The following is a 19,270-nucleotide window of genomic DNA, read 5'->3' on the forward strand; positions in this document are numbered from 1 at the left end:
CTCTGAGCTTTGTGGTCTTAACTCTGAAGATGAAGGCTATCAGAGATAGACTGCGTTGTGATATCACAATAGAATGGCTCATTTAGAGGGTGTGTGATTGTGGTTTAGTGGTTCTACTGTTAGATTTGTAGGCTCAAGTCTCCCCCATACAATGGTCAAGTCTCCCCCATACAATGGTCAAGTCTCCCCCATACAATGGTCAAGTCTCTCCCATACAATGGTCAAGTCTCCCCCATACAATGGTCAAGTCTCTCCCATACAATGGTCAAGTCTCCCCCATACAATGGTCAAGTCTCCCCCATACAATGGTCAAGTCTCCCCCATACAATGATCAAGTCTCACCCATACAATGGTCAAGTCTCACCCATACAATGGTCAAGTCTCTGAGTCTAGCAGAGATGATACTTTCTCTGGCCCTCACTGAAGGGTAGATACTCCACTTGTCTCCACCCCTCTGCATAATTGCCTTGTTTTTCTCCAGTACAGATGTTTCTTCAAGGGCATGCAGTGCAGTGGTTTCCTAGTCAATCCAGACCAGTCCTCTACTCTGAATGCATCTCTTTAATTACAGTACGTGACTAGGAGATGCTTTTTGCTAGTAGGACAAGTTTAGCCTCCGGCGGATGTTTTTTGGAGCACTATTGTTTGTCAGGTCAAACAGGCCTTTACTCTATACTTGCCTTGCCTGCTTGTATATACACACTGTGTACAGATTTAAACAACACCAACCTTCATAATGTTAGATTAAAAGGAAAAGATATCCTCAGAGATGCGCATGAAAATAGCAACACATGACAGGTTCATTCCTGGCTCTATGGCTGGGCGTGGGTAGGATAGGATAGGGTTACCTGGCTGGTATTTGGCTCTTTGTCTGGGATAAGGCAGAGCCGGGCCGTGGAGATTACTGAGTTCTCTTTAGTAGCAGGCTGCGGTGTGTGGCGAGGCGCTAACGGAGGGCTTATATGAGGAGGGGGTTGAGGGAAAAATGTCACAGAAATATCAAGTGCACAAGCACAATGGCAGGCTCTCACTAACACCCTGGAGGAGGCATAACACAGCCCAGCGCCCTCCTCCTCCAATGTTCCCCCTTTCCCTCCTTCCCGCCCTCCTTCCCTTCATCAAGTTTGGTCCAGACGTCTTCTTTTATTGCCCTTCTTGATAGTTTTACCAGTAATTTCCCTTCTCTCTTCCGCCAGCCTTATCAGAGGCTGTTAACAGCTTTGACTGTGCGATATCTCTTGACTGTTTACACACCCCAGCCGCCATGCAGTGCAGTTGAGTGGTTTGGGCTGGCCATGGCCCTGTGACATTGTGTGTTGTCGGTGTGTGTTTTTGGGTCTTGTGACTGAGCGTGCTCTCTGGCCTGCTTCAAATGGGCCCCTCAGGTCGTTCTGTTCCAGACAGGCATGTCTTCCTCACCCAGAGGAGAAGGGAGCAAAGCCAGCCAACGGGAGAGAGAGAGGCTGGTTGATAGGCAGCATGCAGGCAGGCAGGCTGTCCCAAATCTGACACGGCGGCTGGATTAACAAGAAGTTAAGCTTTATTTTGATGTCTAACACATATATTTTCAAGAATGTTAAATATTTGAAATTAGTATTTTTGAATTTCGCGCTCTGCAATTTCACTGGATGTTGGCCAGGTGGGACGCTACCGTCCATTCAAAATCAAAACAAATTTCACACATATATTATTTAGTATATGTAAAGACTTTTTGCTTGGTAGGGCAGTATAGCCTACTGCCATGTGCGGATTGCTGTGCTTATAATGTGAAGAAATAGCCAAATAGTTTATCAACATTTTAAGCTAAACGTTCTGATCTGTTGCGTCAGCCACATTGAATAAAACATGTTTTTTTATGCCAGTGGTTGTATGCATTTTGGATTTATTGCACCGCATAACTGTCCCAGACTATGTTTGGGATATTTATTTCTCACACAGGATAAAAAAGGTTGACTTTTGTACTATGGGGGATAGTAGATTGACATAGGCTTGTACTTTTGCTGTTCATTAGGCCTACTTATCTTGTTGGCTGACGAAAAGTAAATGTGGACAGTTCTTCCAATATCTTCAATATGCACCTCGGAATTGGATAAGGACGCGCACAGTTCCGTCCCCGATGTGTCTGTCTTCACTTGTAGCCTGTGAGAAAGCACCGATCACGTGACGAGAGCCATGTGAGTGAGAGGCGCTTCGGATTGCGCAGCACTCAGGGAGAAGGGCACTACGCAGCACTCCGGGCCGCAAAATGCATGTATTTTTTTAGGGTGCATTATGGCCACAAAGGGGATGCCGCCTTGAAATTCGAGGCATTATCAAGTGCCTGTAAAATTGTGAATGAGAGACTATTGGAGTGTGTACAGCCTGCACAAAAAACTAAGCAGAGCTCATACCTTTCAAGCGACTTTTTTCAAATCATCATTTGAATCTCATCATGCAGCCTTACAATGTATTACAAATCAAAACATATTGTATTCTTCATACTATAAAATAAAATAATGCCACAGAATTATAAGAAAATCTTGTCTGCTAAATTAACTAGTGTAGCCCACAGCCATTTAGCATAGCCACATCAGGATCTAACTCCAGAGTATGCTATTATTTTCTTCTGAAATAGAATACATTTTCTTCATATCATGCTTCTTTAGACCTGTCTAAAATACATAATGGAATTATTGTGAAGGTGAAGGTGTACATGGATTTATTATACTTTAAAACATTTAAATGTTCCAAAGGTCTGCATCAGTGGAAGCCAGGAGATGCTAAATTTGTTTATGTTAATTAACGGTCAATTACCGTGAGACCGACGGTTGCTTGACAATCACCATCTGATGAAATTTTGTGACCGCCACAGCCCTAGTCCCAAACAGCCTTGTTCCATAAGGGCAGGTCACACCACACAGCTCTGGAGAAAACTACTGAGTAAGAGTAACAGACACTCCTCGTCTGACCTCACATATCTAACATATTTGTGTTTGAATAATTACTTAAACATTGCTCAGCTCCAATGAAACTCTGTTGTCTGGTTTCTTAACCACACTGCCCTTGACTTACATATTATTAAGCAATAATGCCCGAGGAGGTGTGGTATATGGCCAATATACCACGGGCTAAGGACTATTCATAAGCACGACGCAACGCGGAGTGCCTGGACACAGTCCTTAGCCGTGGTATATTGACAGTATACCACAAACCCTCGAGGTGCCTTGTTGCTATTATAAACTGGTTACTAACGTAATTAGAGCAGTAAAAATACATGTTTTGTCATACCCGTGGTATACGGTCTCATATACCAAGGCTGTCAGCCAATCAGCATTCAGGGCTCAAACTACCCAGGTTATAACACCTGCTAACACCCTATTGGTTTTTATCTTTCACTTTTTTCCAAATGTGTCAACTGTCCAAGGCAGCTGGTTTGTGATTTGTGATAAATCATCTGTGTGTCTACATGTTTCTACTATGCCCCGTTAGTCTGCATCTTGCAAGACTGGTTGTGTGTTTTCCACAGTCTACGTAGTAGTAAATCTAGGCACTTGCCTTTCCTTGTTTGATGAGAAGGTTAATAAAGAGTCTTTGTGTGAGTTGATATGAGGGTGGGTCTTTAGGAGTAACTGTGGTATTAACTCAACTAGTGTTGTTGTGTCAGTGTTAGGGTCAAGGTTGGAGTGACTGGTCACAGAGAAAAAAATCTAATGGCAGCTGATTTTACAGTTTCAAAATAGCCTAGAATCACAAGTTATCGCTTCTAAACAAAATACCTTTTGGGGGGATTCTAATGAGGCTACAATGTTTTTTGGTTCATTGTTTGAACAGTCGCTGAGATTATATTTGGTTATCAATTAAAAAATAGGCTACTTTGATGCATAGGCTATATAGATCAGCTCAAGGAACCAAGCTAGTTGGTGGTAAAATACAGCGTCATTGCCTACACAACAACTGCCTCCACGGCTGCGCAAACAATTATACGGTGCGTTCCAAATTTAATGGCACACAGGAGTACATAGAATGTTTGCACGTACTACAAGTAGCCACCCCTTTTGTGACGAAAAACGACATTGCAACACTGCGCTACGCCCCGATACTTCCGTCTCCATAGGGTATAAATACTCCTTAACAGAGTAACAGACACTCATCCTCGTCTGAACTCACATAGCTAACTTTTCCCTTGAACGTGTTTGAATATTTACTTACAATATGCTCAGCTTCAATGAAACTCTGGTGTCTGGTTTCTTACATCTGGCCCTTGACTTACATATAACACCTGATAACACCCTGTTGGTTTGTATCTTTTACTTTGCTCCAAATGTGCCAACTGTCCAAGGCAGCTGGTTTGTGATTTGTGATAAATCATCTCTGCATGTGTGTCGACACGTTTCTACTATGCTCCGTTAGTCAGCACCTTGCAAGACTGGTTTGGTGTTTTCCTCAGTCTACATAGTAGTAAAATAAAAACGGTGTCAGCTTTTTGGCACTTGTGTTAATAAAGGGTCTTTGTGTGAGTTGATATGAGGGTGGGTCTGTAAGAGTAATTGTGGTATTAACTCAACTAGTGTTGTGTCAGTGTTAGGGTCAAGGTTGGAAAGGGAAATACCTAGTCAATTGTACAACTGAATGCATTCAATTGACATGTCTTCCGCATCTCTGAATCAGAGAGGTGCGGGGGTTGCTTTAATCAACATCCATGTCAGCGGCGCCCGGGGAACAGTTGGTTAACTGCCTTGCTCAGGGGCTGAATGAAATATCTTTACCTTGTCAGCTCAGGGATTCGATCCAAAAACCTTTCGGTTACTGTCCCAACGCTCCTACCCACCAGGCTACCTGCCTCCTCTAGTGACTAGTGTTGAAAAGTGTATATATTACACATTTAACCAAAGTAATGCGTTAATTTACAATATCACTTTGCATGGAAAGGAATGCCTTATATTACTCGTTATATTACTTTGCATTACTTTCATGCAATAAATCTCAAACCTCACCTTTTTGACTGTCTGAGGGAGTGAGGCGTGCCACGCACACTCTATCAACGATAGGCTACTTACTAACTCAGGTTTGATCACTAGTTTCTCCTTCCATCTGTGGTGCTGCTTTCCTGTGCTAGTCAAGAAGTGCTGCACAATCATATGGGCAGCTTAATTAGACATACTGTACCAGTCAAACGTATTAACCAAAAAAGTGTTAAACAAATCAAAATATATTATATTTTAGGTTCTTCAAAGTAGCCACCCTTTGCCTTGATGACAGCTTTGCACACTCTTGGCATTCTCTCAACCAGCTTCATGAGGAATGCTTTTCCAACAGTCTTGAAGGAGTTCCCACATATGCTGAGTATTTGTTGGCTGCTTTTCCTTCGCTCTGCAGTCCAACTCATCCCAAACCATCTCAATTGGGTTGAGGTCAGGTGATTGTGGAGGCCAGGTCATCTGATGCAGCATTCATTCACACTCCTTCTTGGTCAAATAGCCCTTACACAGCCTGGAGGTGTGTTTTGGGTCATTGTCCTGTTGAAAAACAAATGATAGTCCCACTAAGCGCAAACCAGATGGGATGGCGTATCACTGCAGAATGCTGTGGTAGCCATGCTGGTTAAGTGTGCCTTGAATTCAAAATAAATCACTTACAGTGTCACCAACAAAGCACCATCACACCTCCTCCTCCATGCTTCACGGTGGGAAACACACATGCGGAGATCATCCGTTCACCTACTCTGCGTCTCACAAAGACACGGCGGTTGGAACCAAAAATCTCAAATTTGGACTCATCAGACAAAAGCACAGTTTTCCACCAGTCCAATGTCCATTGCTAGTGTTTCTAGGCCCAATCAAGTCTCTTCTTCTTATTGGTGTCCTTTAGTGGTGGTTTATTTGTAGCAATTTGACCATGAAGGCCTGATTTAAGCAGTCTCCGCCGAACAGTTGTGGTTGAGATGTGTTTGTTACTTGAACTCTGTGAAGCATTTATTTGGGCTGCAATCTGAGCCTTGTAACTCTAATGAACTTATCCTCTGCAGCAGAGGTAACTCTGGGTCTTCCTTTCCTGTGGCAGTCCTCATGAGAGCCAGTTTCATCATAGCGCTTGATGGTTTTTGCGACCGCACTTGAAGAAACTTCAAAAGTTATTGAAATGTAACGAATTGACTGACCTTCATGTCTTAAAGTAAAGATGGACTGTCGTTTCTCTTTGCTTATTTGAGCTGTTCTTGCCATAATATGGACTTGGTCTTTTACCAAATAGGGCTATCTTCTGTATACCCGCCCTACCTTGTCACAATTCAACTGATTGGCTCAAACGCATTATGAGGGAAAGACATTCCACAAATTAACTTTTAACAAGGCACACCATTCCAGGTGACTACCTCATAAAGCTGTTGAGAGAATATCATCAATGCAAAGGTTGGCTCCTTTGAAGAATCTCAAATATAAAATATTTTTGGATTTGTTTCACAGTTTTTTTGTTTACTACGTGATTCCATATGTGTTATATATATATATATCATTCAAAATCTTTCTCTCGAGCCTCCAGTTCTGGTTAGACCGCACGTACACAAACCCATAAAGATGTATAGATGGCATATTTGCCACTATACGGGATAGCCCTCTATGCGGGCTTTGCTATCAAAGAAGTGATCAATGGCAAAGATCAGATGTGCGCCCTCTATACATTTTTATGGACAGCAGCTGTCATGACATTTCTCCAAACACTCTTTCTCCTCTCGCTTGAGAACTAAATGAGGAAGCAAGTCGAGATTGGATCCTGAAAGCATGCACCCGGTAGAGATATGATTCTGAAAGTAACACACGCGTTACTTAACAAAGTAACTATAATTATATTACCCAGTTTTCAAAAGTAACGCAATAAATTACTAGTTACTCATAAAAAATTATCCGATTACATTACGTGTCACTTTTGTAACAGGTTACCCCCAACACTGGGAGTGACTGGTCACACAGGGCTGATCACAGCATGTCCCAGCCCTGAACCCCTACAGAACCCAGCCGGCCAGCAGAGGAACATCATTAGGAGCCTTGGCAGTTGGCACCATTGCTCTCTGCTCTCTCCTGCTCTGGGAGACTTAATCTGTTTACTCCCTGGATGCCAGAGACACACTTGATATCACTGCTCTGTGTGCTCTGACCTGAACTAGGCCTATGGTACAGAGGACAGACTGTGGGTGTCATTGTGGTTAAGGATTTTAAATTAAATGTTTAGTTTGTGGGATCTGATACATTTAACCTACCTCTACAGCAGACCTAGAGTGTGTACTGGACAGGAGTTGGGAAAGGGGCTTGTGACTGTCTCTTTAAGTGAGTATATAAGGTAGGAATTCCTGCTGGGTAAGTCATTGCAGCTCTGAGAGGATAAAGAGGGGAAACACACAGAACAGCCTGTATGTACAGAGGCCATGTGGTATGGTGGAGAAAGAATGTTTGTGAAAAACCAAGAGATCACTGAATGGAAGTACGGATGATGATGGGGGTGGCAGAGACAGGCGCTGGGAATGTGTTTGTGTGTGTGCACAGCGTTAGGTGGCCTGTGTTATGCGATCGGTTGTCTTGTTTTTGTTTAACCAACGTAATCCCAGACCTTTGCCTCGACATGCAGGGAAGGCTTCTCAATTTTTAATGGCTTCTCTGAGGCTTATCAAAGGGCCGTGGTGAGGGACAGAAAGCAGGAAGGGCTCCAGTTCCAGCAGCCTCGCCTGCCCTGGCCTCCAAGAGGCCTGTGCTTTCCTGGGGGTACGGTATTGCTGCTGGTGACTCACTGCCTGGATCCATCTCCCTGTGCCAGGCCTGTCTGGCTCTGCTCAGGCAGTGGGCCACAGTGAAGATAGAGCCATGCCACTCTGTTGATCAACCTCACACCGTGAGCACTCACTCTCTCTCTACTCCCTCCTCCCCCACAGTAAAGACGGCATAATCATATCCATCATCTTCTTCTCCACTGCCCTCAGCCATGCAGCATTCTCAATGGGTCACGACAGTGAAAGAGGGAAAAGCCATGGGAAACTGGGTCTGCACTACACACATTAGCTAGCTAGCCTAACCGCCATGTTTGTGTTGTGCCTCAAGGCCCTACCCACCAGTTTATCTGAGAGCAGTACAACAAAGCATTACAGGAGAGGTTCCCCATATGGAATCTATCCCCAATAGGTGCGAGAAGGGGGGTATTAATCAACACGTGAGACACAGTCCTCCTGTTCAGTTAACCCTGGGTCTACTACTGCTGTGTCTGCCGCTACGCCCTTGTCTTTATTATTTCCCCAGAGGACTGAGTACTGTTGATTCCTGTTGCTACTCCATGGTGCCATTGAAAATAAATACATAGAGAAGGTAGACAAGCCCCTCCCTCTATTTGTTTTCTCAGACTGTCTTTTTAAAGCGTGGTCAGGGGCAAGCAAACTGACAACAGGCTGTAAATAGGGTTATATGGTAGCATAGAGAGCTGCTTTATCAGTGGACAGAGGCTCTCCTCTCTCCCCTCACTACTGCCCCCTGTAGACAATAAAATCAACAGCGTCAACTTGACGACAGTGAGACACTACAACTTGTATCTGTATGAACACAAATATGTTATAGAGCGCTTATTAATGTTTAGGGCAACGTTTTGTTGCCCTAGAGTGGCTCTGTGTGTGTGTGTGTGTGATTGTGTGTGTGTGTGTGTGTGTGTGTGTGTGTGTGTGTGTGTGTGTGTGTGTGTGTGTGTGTGTGTGTGTGTGTGTGTGTGTGTGTGTGTGTGTGAGTGCATTCCATGTAGCTCTTCCCTCCCTCTCACCCCTCGCCCCTCTTCTGGCCTCTGACACATTTTCTCTCATCTAGGTCACATTCATAAATGTGATTCTTGAGAAATGTGAGCAGGAGATCTTAATATGTTTAGCTGTTACAGAGCCGCTCTTCAGTCGGCCCCAAGAACCCGAGCCCTCGGAAAGCAAGGGAAAAATCTATTTGGTTACAAATAGTTTTTCTTCACAATTGGTTTTATAGTTTTCCTTTGGACTTTTGCTAGCCATAGAGGTTGAGTGGCGAGTGTGATTGGTTGGACAGGAATTATTTTCCCTCACTGTTTAGTATGTTTTTAGTTCTCCCCAAAAGCATTTTATTACAGATTATATACTATTTCACTGCATTCACTGTTTGTAGTGATGAGGGAAAAAATCAGTAGAGTAACATATCGGGTTATTATTTTTGATGATGTCTTGTATCGTTTTGACAATATCACAATATTATGTTTGCGCTAGTTGGCTGTACCTGTACCTGCACCAAAACTTCAGTATTCTTCCTTCATAGATTGTTCTTCATTTCCTTTTTAAATAGGGAGACAATTTCTTTTCAGCACTTTTATTTCCATGACTGATCAAAACTTGTTTTCTCATGGCTCTCTCTCGTCCCTCTGCAGCAGACATACTGTTTGGACCATTGGATCGCAAATAAAATCACAGTATCAAATCGCAATAGATATAGAATGGTGAGAATCGCAATACATATTGTATCAGCACAAAGTATTGGGACAATCGTGAAGTCCCTACTAGTAAGTCCCTACCACTTACATGCCTGCCATGGATCTGTCAACAACAAGTTTACTACAAAGCATTTTGAACAGTAATGTCTTTCAAGTTGTCATTTTAAATGTTTTGTTTATCTGTTGTTTATTTGTAAAATGTAAATACTTTTTATCAAAATACTGTCCTCAATGCCCTTCTAAAGACATTAAAAGGCTGGACAGTGTAGCTTATGCTGCCACTCCGGACACACGCACACACACACACATACACACAGTGTGTGCGAGCCACTCAGTGCCTGTGCTGATGGGCTGCCTGCTGCCTTCTGGACGCTCTGCGCGGCAGCTGTGACTCATCCGGCGCTCTCAACACTCATTCATAAATCTGTGTGAATACTATAACTTCCTCTCTCAGCGCCATGGGGCCTCCGCTCCGTGGTAGATTCCGCTCAATCCCATTGTAATGGCAGGAAGGATGAGGCCTATCTCGTCTCCGCCTGTTAGCATTGCTACTCACTAGCTGCTCCATACAGAGGTGAAAGGAGTAGCCGTGCCATGCCACCCTGCTCTGTTCCTCTCCACGCTGCTGGGACTGCCTGGCTGAGCTCTCTGCCCGCTGCGGCCACTACTCACTGCTGGGCAGGCTTGGCATTGCCAGGGAGATAATGCGTCATGCCCGCAAGTAAACTCTTAAAGACCAAGTTAACCTGTTAGGCTGGCTGGCCCGACACCAGTACACTTATGACAACATCCAGCTCAAGTGCAGGGCGCGAAATTCAAAAGATATTTTTTAAAAATATTTAACTTTCACACATTAACAAGTCCAATACAGCATATGAAAGGTACACATCTTGTGAATCAAGCCAACGTGTCCGATTTTTAAAATGTTTTACAGGGAAGACAAAATATGTAAATCTATTAGCTAACCACGTTAGCAAAAGACACCACTTTTCTAACTCCATCAGTTTCTTACTCCATCACTAGCTATCACAAATTCGACCAAATAAAGAAATAAATAGCCACTAACCAAGAAAAAACTTCATCAGATGACAGTCTGATAACATATTTATGTATAGCATATGTTTTGTTCGAAAAATTTGCATATTTCAGGTATAAATCATAGTTTACATTTCAGCTACAATCAGAAATTGCACCGAAAGCAGCCATAATATTTACAGACACCAACGTCAAATACCTAATTACTCATCATAAAACATTTCTGAAAAATACATAGTGTACAGTAAATGAAAGACAGGCATCTTGTGATGCCAGACAATATTTCCGATTTATTAAGTGTTTTACAGCGAAAACAAAATGTAGCGTTATATTAGCTTAGCTTAGCACAATAGAAACACTTGGGCGCCGGCGACTACGACAGATATATGAAATAACATCATAAATTGGGTCTTACTTTTGCTGATCTTTCATCAGAATGTTGAACAAGGTGTCCTTTGTCCAGATGAGTCGTTGTTTGGATTCAGAATGGCAACTTTCCCTTTTCATTTAGCATGGGCACTAGCCGAGTGCTACATATCTCTCCAACGTAAACAAAGTCACAGAACGGAACACGGCAAAACTCCCGAAAAAATTTCAATAATCTGATTAAACTATATTGAAAAAACATACATTACGATGATATGGTCACATGTATCAAATAAAATCCGAGCCGGAGATAGTTGTCATCCATTACGGCAGCAAAACAGAAGGCAATCCCACTTCCAAGTCGCGCGCTTCAGAGTACCGGAAGTGGACAGTCACGTCAAAGAAATAGCTTTTATTCCACCCCAGACCAAGATAAACACAAAATTTCTTCTCTCACATCATCTTGACACCCAGAGGAAGGCGTATGGAGTGTACGTAGACTCCTACGTGTCATGACCATGTATAGGCAGGAAGTTGAACAGAGCATATATTTCTGACATTCTACTTCCTGGTCAGGGAAAGTGCTGCCAAATGAGTTCTGTTTCACTCAGAGAAATAATTCCAACGGTTTTAGAAACTAGAGAGTGTTTTCTATCCAATAGTAATAATAATATCCATATTGTACGAGCAAGAATTGAGTACGAGGCCGTTTGAAATGGGCACGATTTCACTGGCTACTCAATACTTTCCCTTGCAGCCATAAGAAGTTTTTAATTCCACAGTTAGAAAAATAATATCTCATGCCGACAAATTTCTCCTGCAGAATTGAGGGTGTGTGCAATGTTGGTGCCTTGCAAAAGTATTCAGACCCCTTGGATTTCTTCACATTTTGTGTTACAAAGTGGGATTAAAATTGATTTAATTGTAATTTTTGGTGAACAATCTACACAAAATACTATGTAATGTCAAAGTGGAATATTGTTTTGGGGGGGAATATAGTCGTTGCATAAGTATTCAGCCCCTTTATTTAGGCAAGCCTAAATTAGTTCAGGAGTAAAGGTTGGCTTACCAAAATCACATAATAAGTTACATGAACTCACTCTGTGTAAAATAATAGGGGTTGACATGATTTTTGAATGACAAACCCTTCCTCTGTCCCTCATACATACAACATCTGTAAGGTCCTACAGTCAAGTATTGAATTTTAAGCACAGATTTAACTACAAAGACCAGGTGTAACGGCATTCCTTCTCCTCTTCATACGAAGAGGAGGAGTAGTGATTCGACCAAAGTGCAGCGGGTTGTGAATACATAATGATTTATTTAAGCAAACGACGAACCACGAAAACAAACACTTGGAAGGATACAAAATAACAAAAACGAATGTAGACTGACCTAAACCATGAGAACTACATATAACACGAAGCACGTAGGAACAGGTACAGACTATCACAAACAAACGAATAAACGCTACAGTCCCGTGTGGTGCGCAGACACAGACACGGACGACAATCACCCACAAACAAACAGTGAGAACAACCTACCTTAATATGACTCTCAATCAGAGGAAACGTCAAACACCTGCCTCTAATTGAGAGCCATACCAGGCAACCCAAAACCAACATAGAAACAGAAAACATAGACTGCCCACCCAAAACTCACGCCCTGACCAATAAACACATACCAAACAACAGAAAACAGGTCAGGAACGTGACAGAACCCCCCCCTCAAGGTGCGAACTCCGGGCGCACCCCTACAACTCAAGGGGAGGGTCTGGGTGGGCATCTGTCCGCGGTGGCGGCTCCTGCGGCGGACGAGGACACCACTCCACCACTGTCTTTGTCCCCCTCCTTAGCGTCCTTTGAGTGGCGACCCTCGCCCCCGACCATGGTCCAGGAACCTTCACTAAGGCCCCTCCTACATAGAGGAGACAGCTCAGGACAGAGAGGTAGCTCAGGACAGAGAGGTAGCTCAGGACAGAGAGGTAGCTCAGGACAGAGAGGTAGCTCAGGACAGAGAGGTAGCTCCGGACAGAGAGGTAGCTCCGGACAGAGAGGTAGCTCCGGACAGAGAGGTAGCTTAGGACAGAGGGACAACTCTGTACTAATGGCAGCTCCGGACTGAGTGGCAGCTCCGGACTGGGTGGCAGCTCCGGACTGAGTGGCAGCTCCGGACTGAGTGGCAGCTCCGGACTGAGTGACAGCTCCGGACTGAGTGGCAGCTCATGACTGGAGGGCAGCTCATGACTGTAGGGCAGCTCATGACTGGAGGGCAGCTCATGACTGGAGGGCAGCTCATGACTGAAGGGCAGCTCATGACTGAAGGGCAGCTCATGACTGTAGGGCAGCTCATGACTGTAGGGCAGCTCATGACTGAAGGGCAGCTCATGACTGTAGGGCAGCTCATGACTGTAGGGCAGCTCATGACTGTAGGGCAGCTCATGACTGTAGGGCAGCTCATGACTGTAGGGCAGCTCTGGCAGCTCCTGACTGGCTGGCGGCTCTGGCAGCTCCTGACTGGCTGGCGGCTCTGGCAGCTCCTGACTGGCTGGCGGCTCTGGCAGCTCCTGACTGGCTGGCGGCTCTGGCAGCTCCTGACTGGCTGGCGGCTCTGGCAGCTCCTGACTGGCTGGCGGCTCTGGCAGCTCCTGACTGACGGACGGCTCTAGCGGCTCCTGACTGACGGACGGCTCTAATGGCTTGGGACAGACGGGCGGCTCTAATGGCTCGTGGCAGACGGATGGCTCAGAAGGCGCTGGGCAGACGGATGGCTCAGAAGGCGCTGGGCAGACGGATGGCTCAGAAGGCGCTGGGCAGACGGATGGCTCAGAAGGCGCTGGGCAGACGGATGGCTCAGAAGGCGCTGGGCAGACAGATGGCTCAGACGGCGCTGGGCAGACAGATGGCTCAGACGGCGCTGGGCAGACAGATGGCTCAGATGGCACTGGGCAGACGGATGGCTCAGACGGAGCTGGGCAGACAGGCAGTGCAGAAGGCGTTGGGCAGACGGCCGACTCTGACCCGCTGAGGCGCACAGTAGGCCTGGTGCGTGGTGCCGGAACTGGAGGTACCGGGCTGAGGGCACGCACCTCAGGGCGAGTGCGGGGAGAAGGAACAGTGCGTACAGGGCTCTGGAGACGCACAGGAGGCTTGCTGCGTGGTGCAGGCACTGGTGGTACTGAGCTGGGGCGGGAAGGTGGCGCCGGATATACCGGACCGTGCAAGCGTACTGGCTCCCTTGAGCACTGAGCCTGCCCAACCTTACCTGGTTGCATGCTCCCCGTAGCCCGTCCAGTGCGGGGAGGTGGAATAACCCGCACTGGGCTGTGTTGGCGAACCGGGGACACCATGCGTAAGGCTGGTGCCATGTACACCGGCCCGAGGAGACGTACTGGAGGCCAGATATGTTGAGCCGGCTTCATGGCACTTGGCTCAATGCTCACTCTAGCCCTACCAGTGCGGGGAGGTGGAATAACCCGCACCGGGCTATGCACACGTACAGGAGACACCGTGCGCTCTACTGCGTAACACGGTGTCTGCCCGTACTCCCGCTCTCCACGGTTAGCCTGGGAAGTGGGCGCAGGTCTCCTACCTGCCCTAGACCCACTACCTCTTAGCCCCCCCCCAAGAAAGTTTTGGGTTGTACTTGCGGGCTTTTCGGGCTTCCGTGCTAGACGCGTCCCCTCATAACGCCACTCCTGGGCTGTGGCTGCCTCCTTCTCCTCCCCAGAGCGACGATTAACTCCAACCTTCGCCCATGGTCCTTTTCCTTCTATGATCTCCTCCCAAGACCAGAAATCCTGTTTTGTGCGCTGTCCGTTAACCCGCTGCTTGATCCGGGTTTGGTGGGTGATTCTGTAACGAGCCTCCTCCTTCTCTTCATCCGAAGAGGAGTAGCAAGGATTGGACCAACGTGCAGCGGGTTGTGAATACATAATGAACTTTATTAACAAGACGAAACTAAACACACGAAGAACACTTGATAATTTTACAAAACAACAAAACGAAGTAGACAGACCTGAACGAGAGAACTTACATAAAACATGAAGAACGCACGAACAGGAACAGACTACATATACTAACGACAACGAAACAGTCCCGTGTGGTGCGAACATACACTGACACGGAAGACAATCACCCACAAACAAACAGTGAGAACAACCTACCTTAATATGACTCTCAATCAGAGGAAACGTCAAACACCTGCCTCTAATTGAGAGCCATACCAGGCAACCCAAAACCAACATAGAAACAGAAAACATAGACTGCCCACCCAAAACTCACGCCCTGACCAATAAACACATACCAAACAACAGAAAACAGGTCAGGAACGTGACACCAGGAAGATTTTTGAAAGCCTCATAAAGAAGGGCAGTGATTGGTAGATGGGTAACAATAACAAATCAAACATTGAATATCTCTTTAATCATGGTCAATTTAATTATTATGCTATGGATTATATATTAAACCACTCAGACACAAAAGTCAAGGACAAAAGTCCTTCTGAACTGAACTGTAGGAGACGAATGAAACTGCTCAGTAATGTTATGTCACGTTCTGACCCTAGTTATTGTGTTAATCCTTTGTTTTGTTGGTCAGGATGTGAGCTGGGTGGGCATTCTATGTGTTGTGTTTCTATGTTGGGTTTAATGTGTTGCCTGATATGGTTCTCAATTAGAGGCAGGTGTTTGACGTTTCCTCTGATTGAGAACCATATTTAAGGTAGGCTGTTTTCACTGTTTGTTTGTGGGTGATTGTCTTCCGTGTCTGTGTATGTCGCACCACACGGGACTGTTTCGTTTGTTCATTCGTTTGGTTAGTCTGTTCCTGTTCGTGCGTTCTTCGTGTTTATGTAAGTTCACATGTTCAGGTCTGTCTACGTCGTTTTGTTGTTTTGTAATTTTCCAAGTGTTTTTCGTGTTCGTCTTAGTCTTTAAATAAATCATTATGTATTCAGCACCCGCTGCGTCTTGGTCCGATCCATGCTCCTCCTCGTCTGAGGAGGAGAACGAATATGACAGCCGTTACATGTTACCATGAGGCAAATTGGTGAATTTAAAACAGCTACAGAGTTCAATGTCTGCGATGGTAGAAAACTGAGGATGGGCCTTAGTAGAAAACTGAGGCCTTATGTTTGGTTGCAAATCCAACACAACATATCACTGAGTACCTGCCTTTTTATTTTCAAGCATGCTGGTGGCTGCATCCTGGTATGGGTATGCTTGACATCAGAAAATATACTGGGGAGTTTTTCAGGATAAAAAGAAATGGGATGCACAGAATCCTAGAGGAAAACCTGCTTCAGTCTGCTTTACCCCAGAGATTGGGAGAGGAATTCACCTTGCAGAAGGACAATAACCAACAACACAAGGCCAAATCTACACAGGAGTTGCTTATCAAAAAGAAATTGAATGTTCCTGAGTGGCCAAGTTACAGTTTTTACTTAAACTTGCTTGAAAATCTTTGGCAAGATTAGAAAATTGCTGTCTAGCCATGACCCCCAACATCTTCACAGAGTTTGAAGAATTTTTTAAATAATAAAGGGAAAATATTGCACAATCCAGGTGTGTAAAGCTCTTAGAGACTTACCCAAGACGACTCACAGCTCTAATCAATGCCCAAGTTGTTTCTAACATGTTGTCACGTTCCTGACCTGTTTTCTCTTGTTTTGTATTTATTTAGTATGGTCAGGGCGTGAGTTGGGTGGGTTGTCTATGTGTTGTTTTCTATGTTGGGGTTTGGTGCGTTCGGCCTGGTATGATTCCCCATCAGAGGCAGCTGTCAATCGTTGTCCCTGATTGAGAATCATACTTAGGCAGCCGGGGTTCACGTGTGTGGTTGTGGGTGTTTGTCTTTCGTGTTAGTATTCGTGCCACACGGGACTGTTTTCGGTTGGATTCTATTTGTTATTTTGTTTCATTTGTAGTGTTCAGTTAATTTTATAATAAATTATGGACACTTTCCACTCTGCGTCTTGGTCCGATCCCTACACCTCCTCTTCAGACGAAGAGGAGGAAATCTGCCGTTACAGAAACACCCACCACCAAAGGACCAAGCGGAGTGGAAAAGGGCAGCAACAGCAGCAGCGGCCAAAAACCCAGGACTCCTGGACTTGGGAAGAGATCCTGGACGGCAAAGGACCCTGAGCTCAGCCAGGGGAATATCGCCGTCCCAAGGCAGAGTTGGAGGCAGCGAAGGCAGAGAAGCGCTGGTATGAGGAGGCAGCGCGGCGACGCGGTTGGGAGCCCGAGAGTCAGACCCAAAAATTTATTGGGGGGGGGGGGGGGGGGGGGGGCACACGCGGAGTGTGGCAAAGCCGGGTAGGAGACCTGAGCCAACTCCCCGTGCTTACCGTGGAGTGAGAGGGCGTCGTACTGGTCAGACACCGTGTTATGCGGTGGAGCGCACGGTGTCCCCAGTACGCGTGCTTAGCCCAGTGCGGGCTATTCCACCTCGCCGCACTGGTAGGGCTAGGTTGGGCATCGAGCCGGGTGTCTTGAAGCCGGCCCAACGCATCTGGTCTCCAGTGCGTCTCCTCGGGCCGGCGTACATGGCACCAGCCTTACAAATGGTGTCCCCGGTTCGCCAGCATAGCCCAGTGCGGGCTATTCCACCTCGCCGCACTGGCAGGGCTACGGGACCATTCAACCTGGTAAGGTTGGGCAGGCTCGGTGCTCAAGAGCGCGTGTCCTCCTTCACGGTCCGGTTTTTCCGGTGCCACCTCCACGTACCAGTCCTCCGGTGGCAGCCCCCCGCACCAGGCTGTCTCTCCGTCTTCTCCCTCCAGTTGCTCCCACCTGTCCAGCGCTGTCAGAGCCTTCCTCCTCTCCAGCGCAGCCAGAGTCTGAACTGCCTGCCTGCCCAGCGCTGTCTGAACTGCCTGCCTGCCCAGCGCTGTCTGAACTGCCTGCCTGCCCAGCGCTGTCTGAACTGCCTGCCTGCCCAGCGCTGTCTGAACTGCCTGCCTGCCCAGCGCTGTCTGAACTGCCTGCCTGCCCAGCGCTGTCTGAACTGCCTGCCTGCCCAGCGCTGTCTGAGCTGCCTGCCTGCCCAGAGCTGCCCGTCTGTCCCGAGCCGTCAGAGCTGCCCGTCTGTCCCGAGCCGTCAGAGCTGCCCGTCTGTCCCGAGCCGTCAGAGCTGTCCGTCTGTGTTGAGCAGCCAGAGCCGTCCGTCAGACAGGAGCAGCCAGAGCCGTCCGCCAGACAGGAGCAGCCAGAGCCGTCCGCCGGACAGGAGCAGCCAGTGCCGCCAGCCAGCCAGGATCCGCCAGAGCCAGCCAGCCAGGATCTGCCCCTCAGTCCGGTGCTGCCCCTCAGTCCGGTGCTGCCCCTCAGTCCGGTGCTGCCCCTCAGTCCGGTGCTGCCCTTTGGTATAGTGGGATTGACATGGAGGGTGGTTGTTAGGAGGAGGCCACGGGGGCGAGTAAGGAGGCGGACAAAGACATTGTTAAGGTGGGGTCCACGTCCCGCGCCAGAGCCGCCACCGCGGACAGACGCCCACCCAGACCCTCCCCTAGAGTTTTAGGGGGTGCGCCCGGAGTTCGCACCTTGAGGGGGGGGGGGTTATGTCACGTTCCTGAACTGTTTTCTCTTGTTTTGTATTTATTTAGTATGGTCAGGGCGTGAGTTGGGTGGGTTGTCTATGTGTTGTTTTCTATGTTGGGGTTTGGTGCGTTCGGCCTGGTATGATTCTCAATCAGAGGCAGCTGTCAATCGTTGTCCCTGATTGAGAATCATACTTAGGCAGCCGGGGTTCACGTGTGTGGTTGTGGGTGTTTGTCTTTCGTGTTAGTATTCGTGCCGCACGGGACTGTTTTCGGTTGGATTCTATTTGTTATTTTGTTTCATTTGTAGTGTTCAGTTAATTTTATAATAAATTATGGACACTTTCCACTCTGCGTCTTGGTCCGATCCCTACACCTCCTCTTCAGACGAAGAGGAGGAAATCTGCCGTTACACATGTATTGACTCAGGGAGCTGAATACTTACGCAACGACTATATTTTTGTTATTTAATTTCTAATCATCTAAAGAAATTAAATAGAATGCTTCCACTTTGACATTACAGAGTATTTTCTGTAGATTGTTGAAAAAAATGACAATTAAATACATTTGTCCCACTTTGTAACAAAATAAAATGTGTAGAAATACTTTTGCAAGGCATTGTATTTGACATACCGCAGAGAAGGAATATTTTTCTGCCATGGTTGAATAGCTAGTTTCAGGGGCAACAGGATCAGATACGTCTCTCTGCTGGCATCTTCACCTGCTCCCTTTATGGTGTGTGTGTTTGTTTATGTGTGTCTTTTCTGTTCATGTATGAGGCCCCTCACATTGCATAAATGTGAAGGCAGAAGCTTATGACAGACGCACTGAAGGGACAGTGTGTGGATATGGAACGTGTGATAACTGAAAAGCAGGT

General features: G+C 46.5%; 1 protein-coding gene across 1 annotated transcript in view; it reads left to right on the plus strand.

The window, feature by feature from the left end:
* LOC120053452 (insulin-like growth factor 1 receptor) overlaps positions 1 to 19,270 on the plus strand; it is a 187,672-nt gene that overhangs the window by 21,856 nt on the left and 146,546 nt on the right. The gene's annotated exons all lie outside the window — the stretch shown is intronic.

This window comes from Salvelinus namaycush, chromosome 9 (genome assembly GCF_016432855.1).
Source record: "Salvelinus namaycush isolate Seneca chromosome 9, SaNama_1.0, whole genome shotgun sequence".
NCBI classification, from domain to species: Eukaryota; Metazoa; Chordata; class Actinopteri; order Salmoniformes; family Salmonidae; genus Salvelinus; species Salvelinus namaycush.